Source organism: Mirounga angustirostris, unplaced genomic scaffold (assembly GCF_029215605.1).
Source record: "Mirounga angustirostris isolate CCGP_5_RB_7025 unplaced genomic scaffold, mMirAng1.0.hap1 SCAF_11, whole genome shotgun sequence".
NCBI lineage: Eukaryota > Metazoa > Chordata > Mammalia > Carnivora > Phocidae > Mirounga > Mirounga angustirostris.
Genome location: NW_026991719.1, coordinates 9,218,009 through 9,233,359, shown reverse-complemented (window position 1 = coordinate 9,233,359; position 15,351 = coordinate 9,218,009). Strand labels below are relative to the sequence as shown.

Here is a 15,351-nt window from a genome sequence, read left to right as displayed (position 1 = left end):
TTAAGTGTCTGCCTTCAGCTCAGGTCATGATCTCAGGGTCCTGGGATCGAGTCCCGAGTTGCTCCCTGCTCAGCGGGGAGTCTGCTTCTCCCTCTCCCTCTGCCCCTCCCCAGCGTTGGTGCTTGTGCTCTCTCTCTCTCTCAAATAAAAAAAAATGCAACTGATTTTTATGTAATTTATTTTTTTTTCTACAACTTTACTGAATACATTTATTCTAACAGTTCCTACTGGGGTGTGTGTGTGTGTAGTGCTTTCTATATGTAAGATCCTGTCATCCGCAAACATTGACAAGTTAACTTCTTTTCCAAATTGGATACCATTTATTTCTTGTTCTTGCCTAAGTACTATGGCTAGAACATTTAAGACTATGTTGCATAGGAGTAGTGAGACTAGGCATTATTTGTCTCATTCCTGATTTAGAGGAAATCTCATAGCTTTTCATCATTGAGTGTGAGGTTAGCTGTAGATTTGTCATATATGGGCTCTGTCATGTTAAAGTACATTCATTCTATACGTAACTTATTGAGAGCTTTTATCATGAAAGAATGCTGAATTTTATAAATGTTTTTTGATCCATCTATTGGGTTGATCATATGATTCTTACCATTACTCAGTTACTGTGGTGTATGGTGTTTATTTATTTGTGGATGTTAAATCATCCTTGTATCCAGAGATAAATCCTACTTGGTCACCGTGTATAATCTTATCAATGTGCTTAAATGGGATTGTTTTCTTAATTTCAATTACAGATAAATCATGGTGCATAAAAAAGCAATTAGTTTTTGCATACTGCTTTTGTTTCCTGATGTGCAGTTGAATTAGATCTGTGGGTATTTTCTTGATGATTTTTTTTATGTATGCAGTTATATTCTTCTCTTGTAGTTTTTTTTTCTAAGATTTTATTTATTTATTTGACAGAGAGAGAGCGCGCACGCTCACAAGCAGGGGGAGGGGCAGGCAGAGGGAGAAGCAGGCTCTCTGCTGAGCAGGGAGCCCTATGCGGGGCTCCATCCCAGGACCCCGAGATCATGACCAGAGCCAAAGGCAGACACTTAACCGACTGAGCCACCCAGGCGCCCCTCTTGTAGTGTTTATATCTGGCTTTGGTATGAGGGTAGTGTTGGCCTCATAAAATGAGTCTGGAAGTGTTCCCTCCTGTTCAATTTTTGGAAAAATTTGAAAAGAATTTGCATTAATTGTTCTTTAAATACTTGGTGGAATCGATCCATAAAGCCATCTGGTCCTGGACTTTTCTTTGTTGGGAAGTTTTGAATTCTTCTGCAGTCTCTTTCTCATTATTTCCTATTCAGATTTTCTATCTCCTGATGATTGTCCTGGCAGGCTGTGTGCTTCCATCCACATGTTCTACATCATCCAGTTCATTGGTATATAAATGTACATAGCAGTCTCTTATAATCCTCTATGCCTTTGTGGTTATCAGGTGCAATGTCCCATATTTATTCATTATTTTATTCACCCGAGTTCACTCTTTTTTTCTTTTGGTTATTTTAGCTAAAGCTTTCTCAGTTCTGTCCATCCTTCCAAAAAACAGCTTTGTTGATTCTATCTATTGTCTCTCTAGTCTCTATTATACTTATTTCAACTCTAGTCTTTATCATTTCCCTTCCTCTTCGATGCCTTTGCCCAACCCATTCTTCTTCTCCTTCCTCAGTTGGGTTGCCTCATTTAAGAAAAAAGAAATGCCACCACATTTCTTTTTTCTTAACAAAGGCACTTATTGTTATAAACTTCCCTCTTTGAAGTGCCTTTGTTGCATCCCACAAGTTCTGTCGTCTTGTGTTTCCATTTCCATGTATCTCAAGATACACTAATATCTCCCTGTTGATTTCTTCCCTGACTAATTGGCTGTCCAGGAGTGTGCATTCCATTTTCTAGACATTTGTGAATTTCCCATTTTCCTTCTGCTACTGGTGTCTAGCTTCATACCACTCTGTCTGGGAAAGACAGTAGATATGATTTCAATCTTCCCAAATTGGTCAAGACAGGTACCGAAGTCCAACTGCTGATCCATCCTGGAAAATGCTCCATGCATGCCTGAGAAGACCAGGTACTCTGCTGCTGCTGGAAGGAACACACTACACATGTCTGTTAGGTACCCCTGGTCTACAGTGTTATTAAAGACCACTATTTCCCCACTAATCCTCTGGCTGCTTAATCCATCCACTGGGGAAAGTGGGGCATTATTGCCCTCTACCATCATTGCATTTTTGTTAGTTTCTCCCTTGAGCTCTGCTCATTTTTTGTCAACTAGACTGGGCTAAGACATGCCCAGATACCTGCTAAAACATTACATCCAGATATGTCTTTGAGGATGTTTCCAAATGAGATTACTACTTCAATTGGGAGATTGCATAAACAAAAACACTCTAACCAATGTAGATAGGCATTATCCCAATCCCCTGAGGGCCTGAACAGAACAAACAGAGGAATAATGGGCAAGTTGGCTCACTGTGGTTGAGTTGGAACATCCATCTCTCTCTTCTCCTGTTAAAGGAAATTGGTGCTCCAGAATCTCAGGCCTTCAGACTCAGACAGGAACATACAAAATTGACGCAGTTTGACATGGACTGAAATTACACCACGGCTTTCTGGAATCTCCAGCTTGCAGATAACAGATCATGGGACTTCTCAGTCTTCTTAATCACATGAGTCAATTACTCAAAACAAACCTCTTTTTATATCTGTCTATATATCCTATGGGTTCTAATTTTCTGTAGAATGCTAATATACCTTACTAATATAATGCTTTCTTTAGAGGTATGTTTATTTAAAAAAGACAGGGATTAGAAAAGAAAAGTATACATCATATGCCTCAAGACACCATTCCCAGTGATGATATTTAACTTGATGTCTGCATGGAGAGTGCGCTTCCTTACTTTTTCTACAACTCGATCTATGACCAATGAAAATAATAATAATAATAATAACAATGCTTGAATATTTACTGTTCTTTTTTAAATTTTTTTTTTTTTAAGATTTTATTTATTTACGAGAGAGACAATGAGAGACAGAGAGCATGAGAGGGAGGAGGGTCAGAGGGAGAAGCAGACTCCCTGCCGAGCAGGGAGCCCGATGCGGGACTCGATCCCGGGACTCCAGGATCATGACCTGAGCCGAAGGCAGTTGCTTAACCAACTGAGCCACCCAGGCGCCCGAATATTTACTGTTCTTAACACATAACATGAATAAGGCATTTAACCCTCTTAAAATTCAATCAAATACGAGCTACTATTATGCCCTTTTGGCAGATGACTAAAAGAAGACAGAACAATGAGGTATCTTGTCCAACATCAGATGAGCAGAAAGTGAAAGATTCAAAGCCAGGCAGCCTAAATCCATAGCTTGTACTCATAACCACCAAGATTTCCTCCATCTTAGCTTTTTTTCCACCAATAATAAAAACACTAAATAAGAACACTATTTTTTTTTTTAAAGATTTTTATTTATTTATTTGAGAGAGAATGAGAGACAGAGAGCACGAGAGGGAAGAGGGTCAGAGGAAGAAGCAGGCTCCTCGCTGAGCAGGGAGCCCGATGCGGGACTCGATCCCGGGACTCCAGGATCATGACCTGAGCTGAAGGCAGTTTGCTTAACCAGCTGAGCCACACAGGCGCCCAAGAACACTATTTATAAGTCACTTTCCTATAAATGCAATTATTTGGAATACAAAAATCAAGAATTGGAAAGGATATGGGTAATGTAAACCTAAAGACTATTTGAACAGAAGGAGATAAAACTAAAACTAAAACTCTTTTTTTTCCTGAGAGTCCATAAGGATCTTGCTTAGACACTAATAACTTTTAATTTATTTATAATTCTACCAACCCCAACCAAATGCTTTCTTAGTCATTATGAGATTATAGAGTACAAATTCAATTTATACTCTATAAACTAAAAGGGAATCATGTCATAGAATAATTTAGGGAGGAGCTACTATTAGGAGACACATTTATTTATTTATTTATTTATTCATTTATTTTAAAGATTTTATTTATATACTTGACAGAGAGAGAGAGAAAGAGAGCACAAGCTCTCTTGGGGGAGTGGCAGGTAGAGGGAGAGGGAGAAGCAGGCTCCCTGCGGAGCAGGGAGCCCCATGAGGCGCTCGATCCCTGGACCCTGGGATCATGACCTGCGTCGAAGGCAGATGCTTAACCGACTGAGCCACCCAGGCGCCCCAGAAGGCACACTAAAAGACGAAACTTGTGTCATTATGCAAGGAGGGAAACCTCTAATTTAGAAAATAAAAGAAAGTAAAGAAAAATACAACAACAAAGGCTAGAGAAGACAGAAAATCAGCAAAACCATCATGGGAACACTTAGATTTAGGATCCAAACTAACACTCTCTACTTTCCTTGAGTATATCTCATCATGGAAGCTCAAGAGAGCTTGAAAGGAGGTACTGTATACTATTCCCGGGGAAATCTTCTTGTTCAAGCAATTGCTAGAATAAAATTCTGCAGTCTATGTTAATATGTTGGTATTAAACCAAGTAAGCTTTGTGAAGAGCTATACAGTTAAATCTCTATTTGATACATGCATTCTTATCAATGCATGTGAATTGCACCTAGCCCGTCATAGTCCTGTCCCCCTACGTGGTCTTTTGACCCTGTTTGAAAATTACAACTGGGAAACCACTAGTAAGAGGACTGCCACTCAATTACGTGTCTTTGAGCATGAACCACCTGAAACTCAGGCCTCTGCAATTGGAGCATGGCCGAAGAGCAAAACTGCGGTTGAAATCTAACCTCACAGGGCCCTGAAAACCAACCTGACAGGGCCCTGAAAACCTTGAATAATATCACAAAGATGCCACAAGCTGGTACATAAGATTCCAAGCAATTTTAATTCAAATTGAGAGCTCCACAAATGAGCTGAGGCTCACATTTTTTTTTAGAAGTAGGAGGGTCATAAAGAGTGAACAAATTTAAAAAGTCATTATATGTGCTAAAGTATTTGGACAACAATTCCAAGGCTGCCAAAACACATTTGACCAAATCATTCCACGGTTGCCAATTTTAGTTTTAAAACAGATCATTGCCCTCCCACAGCACCAAGCTATTCCAATCAAGTTTGCTTTCTCCCAAGCCTGTTTTCTTTTCATCTTCCTCCAGAGATCCAGCCAAACTCTCCCCTTGTAGGAAATTAAAAGCTTCCTTGACTTTATTCTTCCTCTGTTCCTTACTGTTGAGCTCTATCTCTAATTCCTCTCTCCAGTATCACCCTCTGACACTAAAGATCTTGAAATCCACATTTTGACTACTTACTTCAATCATTTACATAATGGCACTCTGATCAATGACTGGAAAATAAAGCTATTAAGAAACAGATCTTTCCGAAGACTGTTTTAGTCTAAGTATTTAAGCTAGACAAAAGGACATGAGTAAAAGTCAACAAAAATAGAACAGTTGCATTGCAACATGACAAGTTTTAACCTAATTCATCGTGCCTACAGATTTGAAGGTATCTCTTTAATTTCCAATTAATAGTTGAGAAGAGTCATTATCTCTAATACTTAACAGTACACTGTCCTGTATGTGCAAATTGTTGTCTTATGGCAACCAAGAAATTATGACAGTTCAGTACACAAGGGGAAAGGGAAAGAGATTGTATGGCCTTCCAAATGCCTGTTGCAACTCAGACACAAATGCCTTCTTTCAAGAGCTAAAAGGCATTTGGACAGATTATCTTGAACAGGGAATCTGCAAGCTGCAGCCTGTGGGCCAAATCCTACCAGCCATCTGTGAGCTAAGACGGTTTTACATTTTTAAATGGTTAAGAAAAAACAAAGTAAGTATGACATTTCATGATAGATGAAATTATATGAAATCCAAGTTTGAGTATCTGTAAAGTTTTATTGGAATGCAGCCACATTCCCTTATTTAAGGTCTCTGGCTGCTCTCATGCTACAATTGCAGAGATTAATAGCTGCAGTGGAAACCAGATATGACCCACAAAGGACAAATATTTATAATATAGCCCAATACAAAAGTTTGCTGACGCCTGGTGTGAAAACGACCTCTCTCCCAAGTGGTAAGGCAAGGATTGATTCGACTCGCACTTTCAGGGTAAGCCCTGTTTGTTTTAGGTCAATCAACATTTCCCGTATGTCCAACCATGGTGATTTGTTGAAGTTGGGGTATGTGGCCTACACATGGGGAATGGTGGGAGGCTGCATTCATGAGGTATGAAACTGGAGGGTGAAGGCAGAACAGAGAGAATCCAGGGACGGGGAAAAAAGCTCTGATAACTCTGGGTGCTCTTTAAACCTGTTGTGAAGCTGGTGCTAGTACTTTGTATATATATATGTACAAACACACACATATATATATACATATTTTATCATGGTGAAAAACACATATCATAAAATGTTCCCTCTTCAGCATCTTAAAGTGCACAATTCACTACTGTTATATACAAATACATTGTTGTGAAACATTTCCAGGATCTAGATACTGTTTAGAACAAAAACTTTATACTTATTAAACAACAACGTTCTGTTCTTACCGCAGACACTGGTAAACGCTAATTGATTTATATATATCTATGAGTGGAAACTTACAGTATGTTTTAAGACTGGCTCATTTTACAGGCTTAATTTCCTCAAGGCTCTTTCTCATGTTGTAGCATGCCATAGGATTTCCTTCCTTTTAAAGGCTGCATATTATATCACTATAAGTATTTACCGTATTTTGTGTGTCTATGGACTTTTGGGTTGTTGGCACTTGACTATTGGGAAGGCTGTTGTGATGAACTTGGCTATGAAAATATCTTTGAGACTCTGCTTTCAATTCTTTTGGAAATATACCCAAAAGTGGGATTGCTAGATCATACATTACTTCTACTCTTAATTATTTAAGGAACCAATATACTGCATTTCGTAGTGGTTGTACCATTTTACAATACTAGCAACAATGTACAAGGATTCCCTTTTTTTTCACATCCTTGCCAACAATTCTTATATTTGTTTTCTTGATAATAATCACCCTAATGAATGTGATAACTAATTGTGGATTTGGTTTACATATTCTTAATTAGTAGTGATACTTACCATATTTTAATATGATTGTTTGGGCCATTCATATATCATTTGTGGAGAAATGTTAAGTCTTTGCCCATTTACCAAATTTACTGACAAAATTTTTTTGTTTTATTTATAAATACTTTCTGCCATGCCTTAGGTCATCTGTTCACTATGTTATTACTGTCGTTTGATGCACAAAAGATTTTAAGTGTGACATAGTCCAATTTCTCTGTTTTTCAACGTGTGTTGTCTATGCCTTTGGTGTCATATCTAAGAAATCATTGCCTAATCCAATATTATAAAGATATTCTTCTGGAAGTTTATACTTTTCCATCTTCAGTTCAGGTCTTTAACTTATTTTTTAATTTTTATATATGGTTTAAGATCAGGTTGAAAATTCATTATTTTCTCTGTGGGTATCCAATTTTTCAACACCATATGTAGAATTCTGTCCTTTCCCCATTGAGTGATCTTGGTACCCTTGTCAAAAATCATTTAGCTCAATACATAAAGGTTTATTTCTTTTCTTTTTAATATTTTATTTATTTAGTTGAGAGAGAGAAATAGAGAGCAAGGGTAGGGAGGGAGAGAAGCAGACTCCCCACTGAACAGGGAGCTTGATGTGGAGCTCGATCCCAGGACCCTGGGATCATGACCTGAGCCAAAGGCAGATGCTTAAAGGATTGAGGCACCCAGGCGACCCCATTTATTACTTTTCTATTTCATTCGTTTATAAGCCTATGTTGATACTAGTACCATACTGTTTTCATTCCTTTATCTTTATAATATGAGTTTTGAAATCAGGAAGAGTGATTACTACAGCTGTCTACTGCTTTTTTGAAAAATTTTTACTATTCAGGGTTTATTGAGATTATATATGAATTTTAGGATATTTTTGCTTTTTTGTAATCTCTGTGCCCAACTTGGGGTTTGAACTCATGACCCTGAGATGAAGAGTCCCATGCTCTATGGGGCGCCTGGGTGGCTCAGTCGTCAAGCGTCTGCCTTCGGCTCAGGTCATGATCCCAGGGTCCTGGGATCGAGCCCCACATCGGGCTCCCTGCTAGGCGGGAAGCCTGCTTCTCCCTCTCCCACTTCCCCTGCTTGTGTTCCCTCTCTCGCCGTGTCTCTCTCTGTCAAATAAATAAATAAAATCTTAAAAAAAAAAAGAGTCCCATGCTGTACTGACTGAGCCAGCCAGGTACCCCTAGGATGGTATTTTTCCATTAACCCTAGGGTATTTTTCTATTTCTGCAAAAATGCCATGGGAATGTTGACAGGGATTGATTTAAATCTCTAGATCACTTTGGGTATTATTAACATCTTAATATCATGTGTGCCAATTTATGAACCTACGTCATCTTTGCATTTATTTGTGTCTTCCTTAATTTCTTTCAGCAATGTTTTGTAGTTTACAGTATACATGGTTTTCACCTACTTGGTTAGATTCATTCTAAAAATATTTTATTTTTTTTGATGCAGTTGTAAATAGAATTATTGTTTTTAACTTCCTTATGCAATTGTTCATTAAATGGGTATAAAAACATAACAGATTGTTCTATGTGGATCTTATAACACACAACTTTAATGAATATATTTACTGGTTCTAGCTTTATTATTATTTTTTTCTTCTTATACTTTTTTTTTCTGTGTGTAGAATCTTTAGTATTTTCTCAATATGACATCATATAATCTGAACAGAGATAATTTTATTTCTTTTTTCCAATTGGGAAGCCTTTTGTTTCTTTCTCTTGGCCAATGACTCTGGCTGGGATTTCCAATTCAATGATGACTAGAAGCATTGAGAGCAGACATGTTTTCTTGTTCCTGATGGTAGAGTAAAACCTTTCAGGCTTTAACCACTGAGAGTGATGTTACATGTGGGCTTTTTACATAAGACCTTTATTATGTTGAAGTCCTATCGTTCTATTCAAAGCTTATTGAGTGCTTCTATCATAAAAGGGTGTTGAATATTGTCATATGCTTGTTCTCAATCAATTGACATGATCATGTCAATTTTCCCTTCATTCTCTGAATGTGCTGTAGTTACACATTACTTGAATTCCGTATGTTGAAGCATCCTTGCATCCCCAGGACCCTGGGATCATGACCTGAGCCCAAGGCAGACGCGTAACAACTGAGTCACCCAGGCGCCCCATAGAAAAAAATATCACTAATTCATTATATATAAAGATATTAAGGGGCTGTTGAATTTATGATGCTAGTATTCTTTTTTTTTTAATGTTTTATTTATTTATTCATTAGAGTCACAGAGAGAGAGAGAGAGGCAGAGGGAGAAGCAGGCTCCCCGCCTAGCAGGGAGCCCGATGTGGGGCTCGATCCCAGGACCCTGGGTTCATGACCTGAGCCGAAGGCAGACGCCTAATCATCTGAGCCACCCAGGCGCCCCGATGCTAGTATTCTGTTGGAGGATTTGGGGATCAATATTCATCAAGGATATTTGTCTGTATTTTCCTTTTCTAGTCATGTGTTTGTCTGGATTTTGTATAAGTTTAGTGCGACCCTCACATAGAGAGCTTATGAGTGCCACCTCATATTCAATTATTTGGAAGAGTTTAGGAGGATTGATGTTACTTCTCCTTTAAGTGTTTAGTAGCAGTCTCCAATGAAGCCAACCAGTCCTCAACTTTTTGTTGTTAAAAGGTTTTAGAATACTGATCCAATTTTCTTCCTAGTAATTATTCTGTTCAGATTTTTTTATTACTTCATGATTCAGTACTGGTAAGGTTGTGTGTTTTAAAGAATTTACCCATTTCCTCTGTTATTCAATTTGTTGCCATACATTTGTTTAAAGTATTCTCTAATATTCCTTTTTCATTTCTGTGACAATGATTCTTTTTTTGTGTGCATCTTTTTTTTATTGTTTTGTTAATCCCCATACATTACATCATTAGTTTTAGATGCAGTGTTCCATGATTCATTGTTTGTGCATAACACCCAGTGCTCCATGCAATAAGTGCCCTCCTCAATACCCATCACCAGGCTAACCCATCCTCCCACCCCCCTCCCCTCTAGAACCCTCAGTTTGTTTTTCAGAGTCCATCATCTCTCATAGTTCGTCTATCCCTCCGATTTCCCCCCCTTCATTCTTCCCCTCCTGCTATCTTCTTCTTTTTTTCCTTAACATATATTGCATTATTTGTTTCAGAGGTACAGATCTGAGATTCAACAGTCTTGCACAATTCACAGCGCTTACCAGAGCACATACCCTCCCCAGTGTCTATCACCCAGCCACCCCATCCCTCCCACCCCACCCCCCACTCCAGCAACCCTCAGTTTGTTTCCTGAGATTAAGAATTCCTCATATCAGTGAGGTCATATGATACATGTCTTTCTCTGTTTGACTTATTTCGCTCAGCATAATACCCTCCAGTTCCATCCACGTCGTTGCAAATGGCAAGATCTCATTTCTTTTGATGGCTGCATAATATTCCATTGTATATATATACCACATCTTCTTTATCCATTCATCTATCGATGGACATCTTGGCTCTTTCCACAGTTGGGCTATTGTGGACATTGCTGCTATAAACTTCGGGGTGCACGTACCCTTTTGGATCCCTACTTTTGTATCTTTGGGGTAAATACCCAGTAGTGCAATTGCTGGATCATATGGTAGCTCTATTTTCAACTTTTTGAGGAACCTCCATACTGTTTTCCAGAGTGGCTGCACCAGCTTGCATTCCCACCAACAGTGTAGGGGGGTTCCCCTTTCTCCACATCCCCGCCAACATCTGTCATTTCCTGACTTGTTAATTTTAGCCATTCTGACTGGTGTGAGGTGGTATCTCATTGAGGTTTTGATTTGGATTTCCCTGATGCCAAGCGATATTGAGCTCTTTTTCAGGTGTCTGTTGGCCATTTGGATGTCTTCTTTGGAAAAATGTCTGTTCATGTCTTCTGCCCATTTTTTGATTGGATTCTTTGTTCTTTGGGTGTTGAGTTTGATAAGTTCTTTATAGATTTTGGATACTAACCCTTTATCTGATATGTCATTTGCAAATATCATCTCCCATTCTGTGTGACAATGATTCTAATGAAACTTCTTTCATTTCTGAGTTTAGATATTGAAGGCTTCTCTCCTTTTTCTTAAACTAGATAATAGCTTGCCAATGATTTTGATCTTTTTTTTTTTTTAAAGATTTTATTTATTTATTCATGAGAGAGAGAGAGAGAGAAGCAGGCTCCCAAGGAGCAGGGAGCCCAATGTGGGACTTGATCCCAGGACCCTGGGATCATGACCTGAGCTGAAGGCAGACACTTAACCATCTGAGCCACCCAGGCGCCCAATGATTTTGATCTTTTAAAAAAATCACAAGTTTGGTTTTATTGAGTTTTGTCTCCTGCTTTACAATTTTCCATTTCATTAATTTGTGTACTCATCTTTATTATTTCCTTCCTTTTGCTAGATTTAGGATTAATTTGTTCAGGTGTAAAGGTAGCATTTAGATTTCAGAAGGTTTTCTTTTGTATATTTGTACTAATTTCCCTCTTAGGTCTGAATTCAGTGCCATCTCTTAAATTTTAATATGTATTCATATATATTTCTCACAAGGTAGTTTATAATTTCCCTTGATACATTTTCTTTGACCAATTGGTAGGTTAAGTGCATTGTTTAATTTTTACATGTTCATTAGTCTCCCACTTTTCCCTCTTCTGTTGACTTCTAGTTTCATTCCAGTTTAATGTGAAAAGAGATTTTGAATAGTTTCACACTTTAAAATTTGCTGAGACTTCTCTTAGGGCCTAACGTGTAATCTATCTTGGATGATGTTAGAAAGGTTCCTTGAGAAGAATGTGTATATTGTGATGTTATCTGGTACAGTATACTGTATATGACTTCTAGGTGCAATTAGTCTATTTCCTAATTTATCTTTTCTCTTTTATCCACAATTGAAGTGGGCTATTGGAAGTCTCCAACTATCACTGTGTTGCTATATGTTTTTGAATTCTGTCAATATTTGCTTTATATACTTAGGAGCTTACTATGTTCATTGTATGAATATTTGTAATGATTAGGTCTTCTTCATTTGTAATGATTATGTGAACTGTGATTTTATCATAATATAATATCCTTCTTTGTCTTTTGTAATAGGTTTTTTCCTTACTCATAAGTTTAAGGCATTGTCTTTTGTAATAGTTTTTTATTTAAAAATGATTTTGGGGGTGCCTGGGTGGCTCAGTTGGTTAAGTGACTGCCTTCGGCTCATGTCATGATACTGGGGTCCTGCGATCCAGCCCGGAGTGGGGCTCCCTGCGGGGAGTCTGCTTCTCTCCCTGCTCATGCTTGCACTCTCTCTGTCTCTCTCAAATAAATAAATAAATAAATAAATAAATAAATAAATAAAAATCTACAAAAAATAAATAAATAAAACTGATTTTGTTTGATATTAACATAGCCACTCCCTGGCTCTTTTGGTTACCATTTAAATGTAATTTTTCCCCATACTTTCACGTTGATTGTTGTGAAATCAAAAGTGAGTTTCTTATACATGGTATATAGTCAGATTCTGTGTTTCTAAAATACCTTCTTAATAAATATGTGTTTTGATTGGGGAGTTTAATCTATTTGTACTTCAAGAAATTACTGATATAAAAGGACATACTATTGCTACTTAAATTGTATCTTTTTGTCCAGCCTTCCTTCTATTACCACCTTCCTTTGTGTTTCATTGATTTTTTGTACTGACATGCTTTCATTTCCTTCTCATTCCCTTTTTCTTCTATTTTATAGATAATTTCTTTGTGGGCTATCATTACAATTACATAAAACATTGTAATATTATACCATTCTATTTCAAACAGATAAAAACTTAATTTCAATTGCATATAAAAACCACTCAAAAAGTTCTACCCTCCCCTGGCACATTATGTTACTGATGTCACAAATCGCATCTTTAAATACTGTATACTCATTTTCATGATTTATGTTATTTTTCAATGTTTTTATCATTTAAATCCTATGTAGGAATTAAAATTGAACTGATCCATGAAGATTCTATTAATAGAGGAAGCTATTTATGTCAACATACTTAGCTTTATTGGAGAACTTCATAATTTCATTTGACTTTGCATTAAGGTATAGCATCCTTTCCTTTCACCTTAAAGGACTCCTTTTACCATTTCTTAAAGAATTTTTCTTAGAATGTCTTAATTTCTTCATTTATGAAGGACAGTTTTCCTGGATATATTATTCTTGGTTGAAAATTATTTTTTTCCAGCAATCTGAATATATCATCTCACTCATTGTAGTCTACAATGTTTTTGCAGAGAAATCCACTCATAACCTTATATAAACTCCCTTGTATGTGATGGGTTGTTTTTCTCTTCCAGTCAAAGATTTTCTCTTTGCCTTCAACTTTTACAGTTTGATTATCATCTGACTGGCTGTGTGTCTTTTTGGATTTATCCTGAATTACGTTATTTGAGTTTAGTTTCTTCAATTACTGCGTATATTTCTTTCCTCAAATTTGGGAAGTTTCCATGGTTACTTGTTCAAAGAATGTTTATGCCCAGTTCTGACCCTCTTCTCTTTTTGGCCTTCCCTAATGCGTATAATGTTGATTCGTGTCCCATGGTCTCTAAGGCTCTCTTCATTTTTCTTCCTACTACTTTTCTTTTTGCTCCTTTGACTCCACCACTTCAAATGATTCATGCAGTTTTTTTTTTCTGCCTTATCAAGTCTGCTGTAAACTCCTCTAGTGTACCTTTCATTTCAACACCAGAATTTCCATTTGGGTTTTTTTTTTTTTTTTAAAGATTTTATTTATTTATTTGACAGAGAGAGAGAGAGGGAACACAAGCAGGGGGAGTAGGAGAGGGAGAAGGAGGCTTCCCGCGGAGCGGAGAGCCCGATGCGGGGCCCCATCCCAGACCCCAGGATCATGACCTGAGCTGAAGGCAGACGCTTAACGACTGAGCCACACAGGCGCCCCTCCATTTGGGGTGTTTTATAGTTTATATCTCCTTATTGAAATTCTCATTTTGTTCATGCATTGTTTTCCTTATTTCGTTTAGTTGCTAACTCTGTTCTCATTTAGCTCATTGAACATTTTCATGACTGGTCTTTTGACATGTGAAACAAAGCCATGTAATGCACATGGATGTGCATTACATTAGAGTCCATTTCAAGCATTTAATTTTGTTGCTTTGCTTGGCCCACGTTTCCTTGTTTTTTAGTATACCACAATTTTTTGTCATTGTTGAACTTGGGCATTTGAGAAAAAAAATCTCTTCCAGCCTTTATACACTGGTGTTATTTAGAGAAATACTTCACTGATCAGCCCAGATAGAGATCCTAGGATGTTTTAAACATTTTCTGAGGATGTTTCTTCTCTGGATTTGTGCATATGATTTTAGTCATTTAAAATTCAGTGGGTGGCTTATTCCTATTTCTTCTCAGAAGCTCATGGTCTCTTGCTCCTCCTGACACCAGCCACTGGAACTGTAGCTCTAATAAGATGCCATAGTGATAGCATGGTGTCAGCAGCTTCCAAACAACACTTTCAGTCCAATCAGCACTCCACGACAGGTAAGACAGATTACAGTCCCTGAGGGAGCGCCCAAGCTAGCTAGAACATTGGATGCATGATATGCTCTATTGTTTGTGTCCTGAACAAGAATCTTTGGTGTAGGAGGTTATCTTCCTGGTCGCATCATGGTAGGTCACATAGCGGGAGGAACACAGCCAAGGATGCAAAACAACAAGAATTTAACCAACACGGTTACTGGAATTCATTCTTTGTTTTACATTGGTTAGGGTACTACTACTTCTTAATTGGTCTCTAGAACTCTCACAAAGGTATATTGCTCCATATAGAAACACAGTGTCTATGTGGGAGAGTGAAATTACAAAGCTTCTTGGACTGTTATCTTGCTGATATCCCGCCACTTTGAGTATTTCTTATATCCAAATTATTTTAGAACATTTGTACAGTTATAGAAAACTACAGAGTTCCCATTCATCTGGCACTCAGTTTGACTAATGTTAACATTTTACGGTAGCATGGTAAATTTGTCACAATCAGTGAACCAATACTGATACATTATTAGTAATTAAAGTTTATATTTCACTCTGATTTCCTTAGATTTTAACCTAATGTCGTTTATCTGTTCTAGAATGCCATCCAGGATATTATATCACATTTAGTACTCCTACCTTCTTAGGCTCGTCTAGGCTATGAGCGTTTTACCACTACACTGGAGTGATATAAACCAAAAAATTAGTTTCATGGTTAAGCCAAATTTGTTAAGAATTTTCTGCTGTTTGTATACTCGTTAGATT

The 15,351-nt window shown here is 37.6% G+C and overlaps 1 protein-coding gene across 1 annotated transcript in view; it reads right to left on the bottom strand.

Annotated features, from left to right (window-relative positions):
- FRMPD4 (FERM and PDZ domain containing 4) overlaps positions 1-15,351 on the bottom strand; it is a 198,292-nt gene that overhangs the window by 169,025 nt on the left and 13,916 nt on the right. The gene's annotated exons all lie outside the window — the stretch shown is intronic.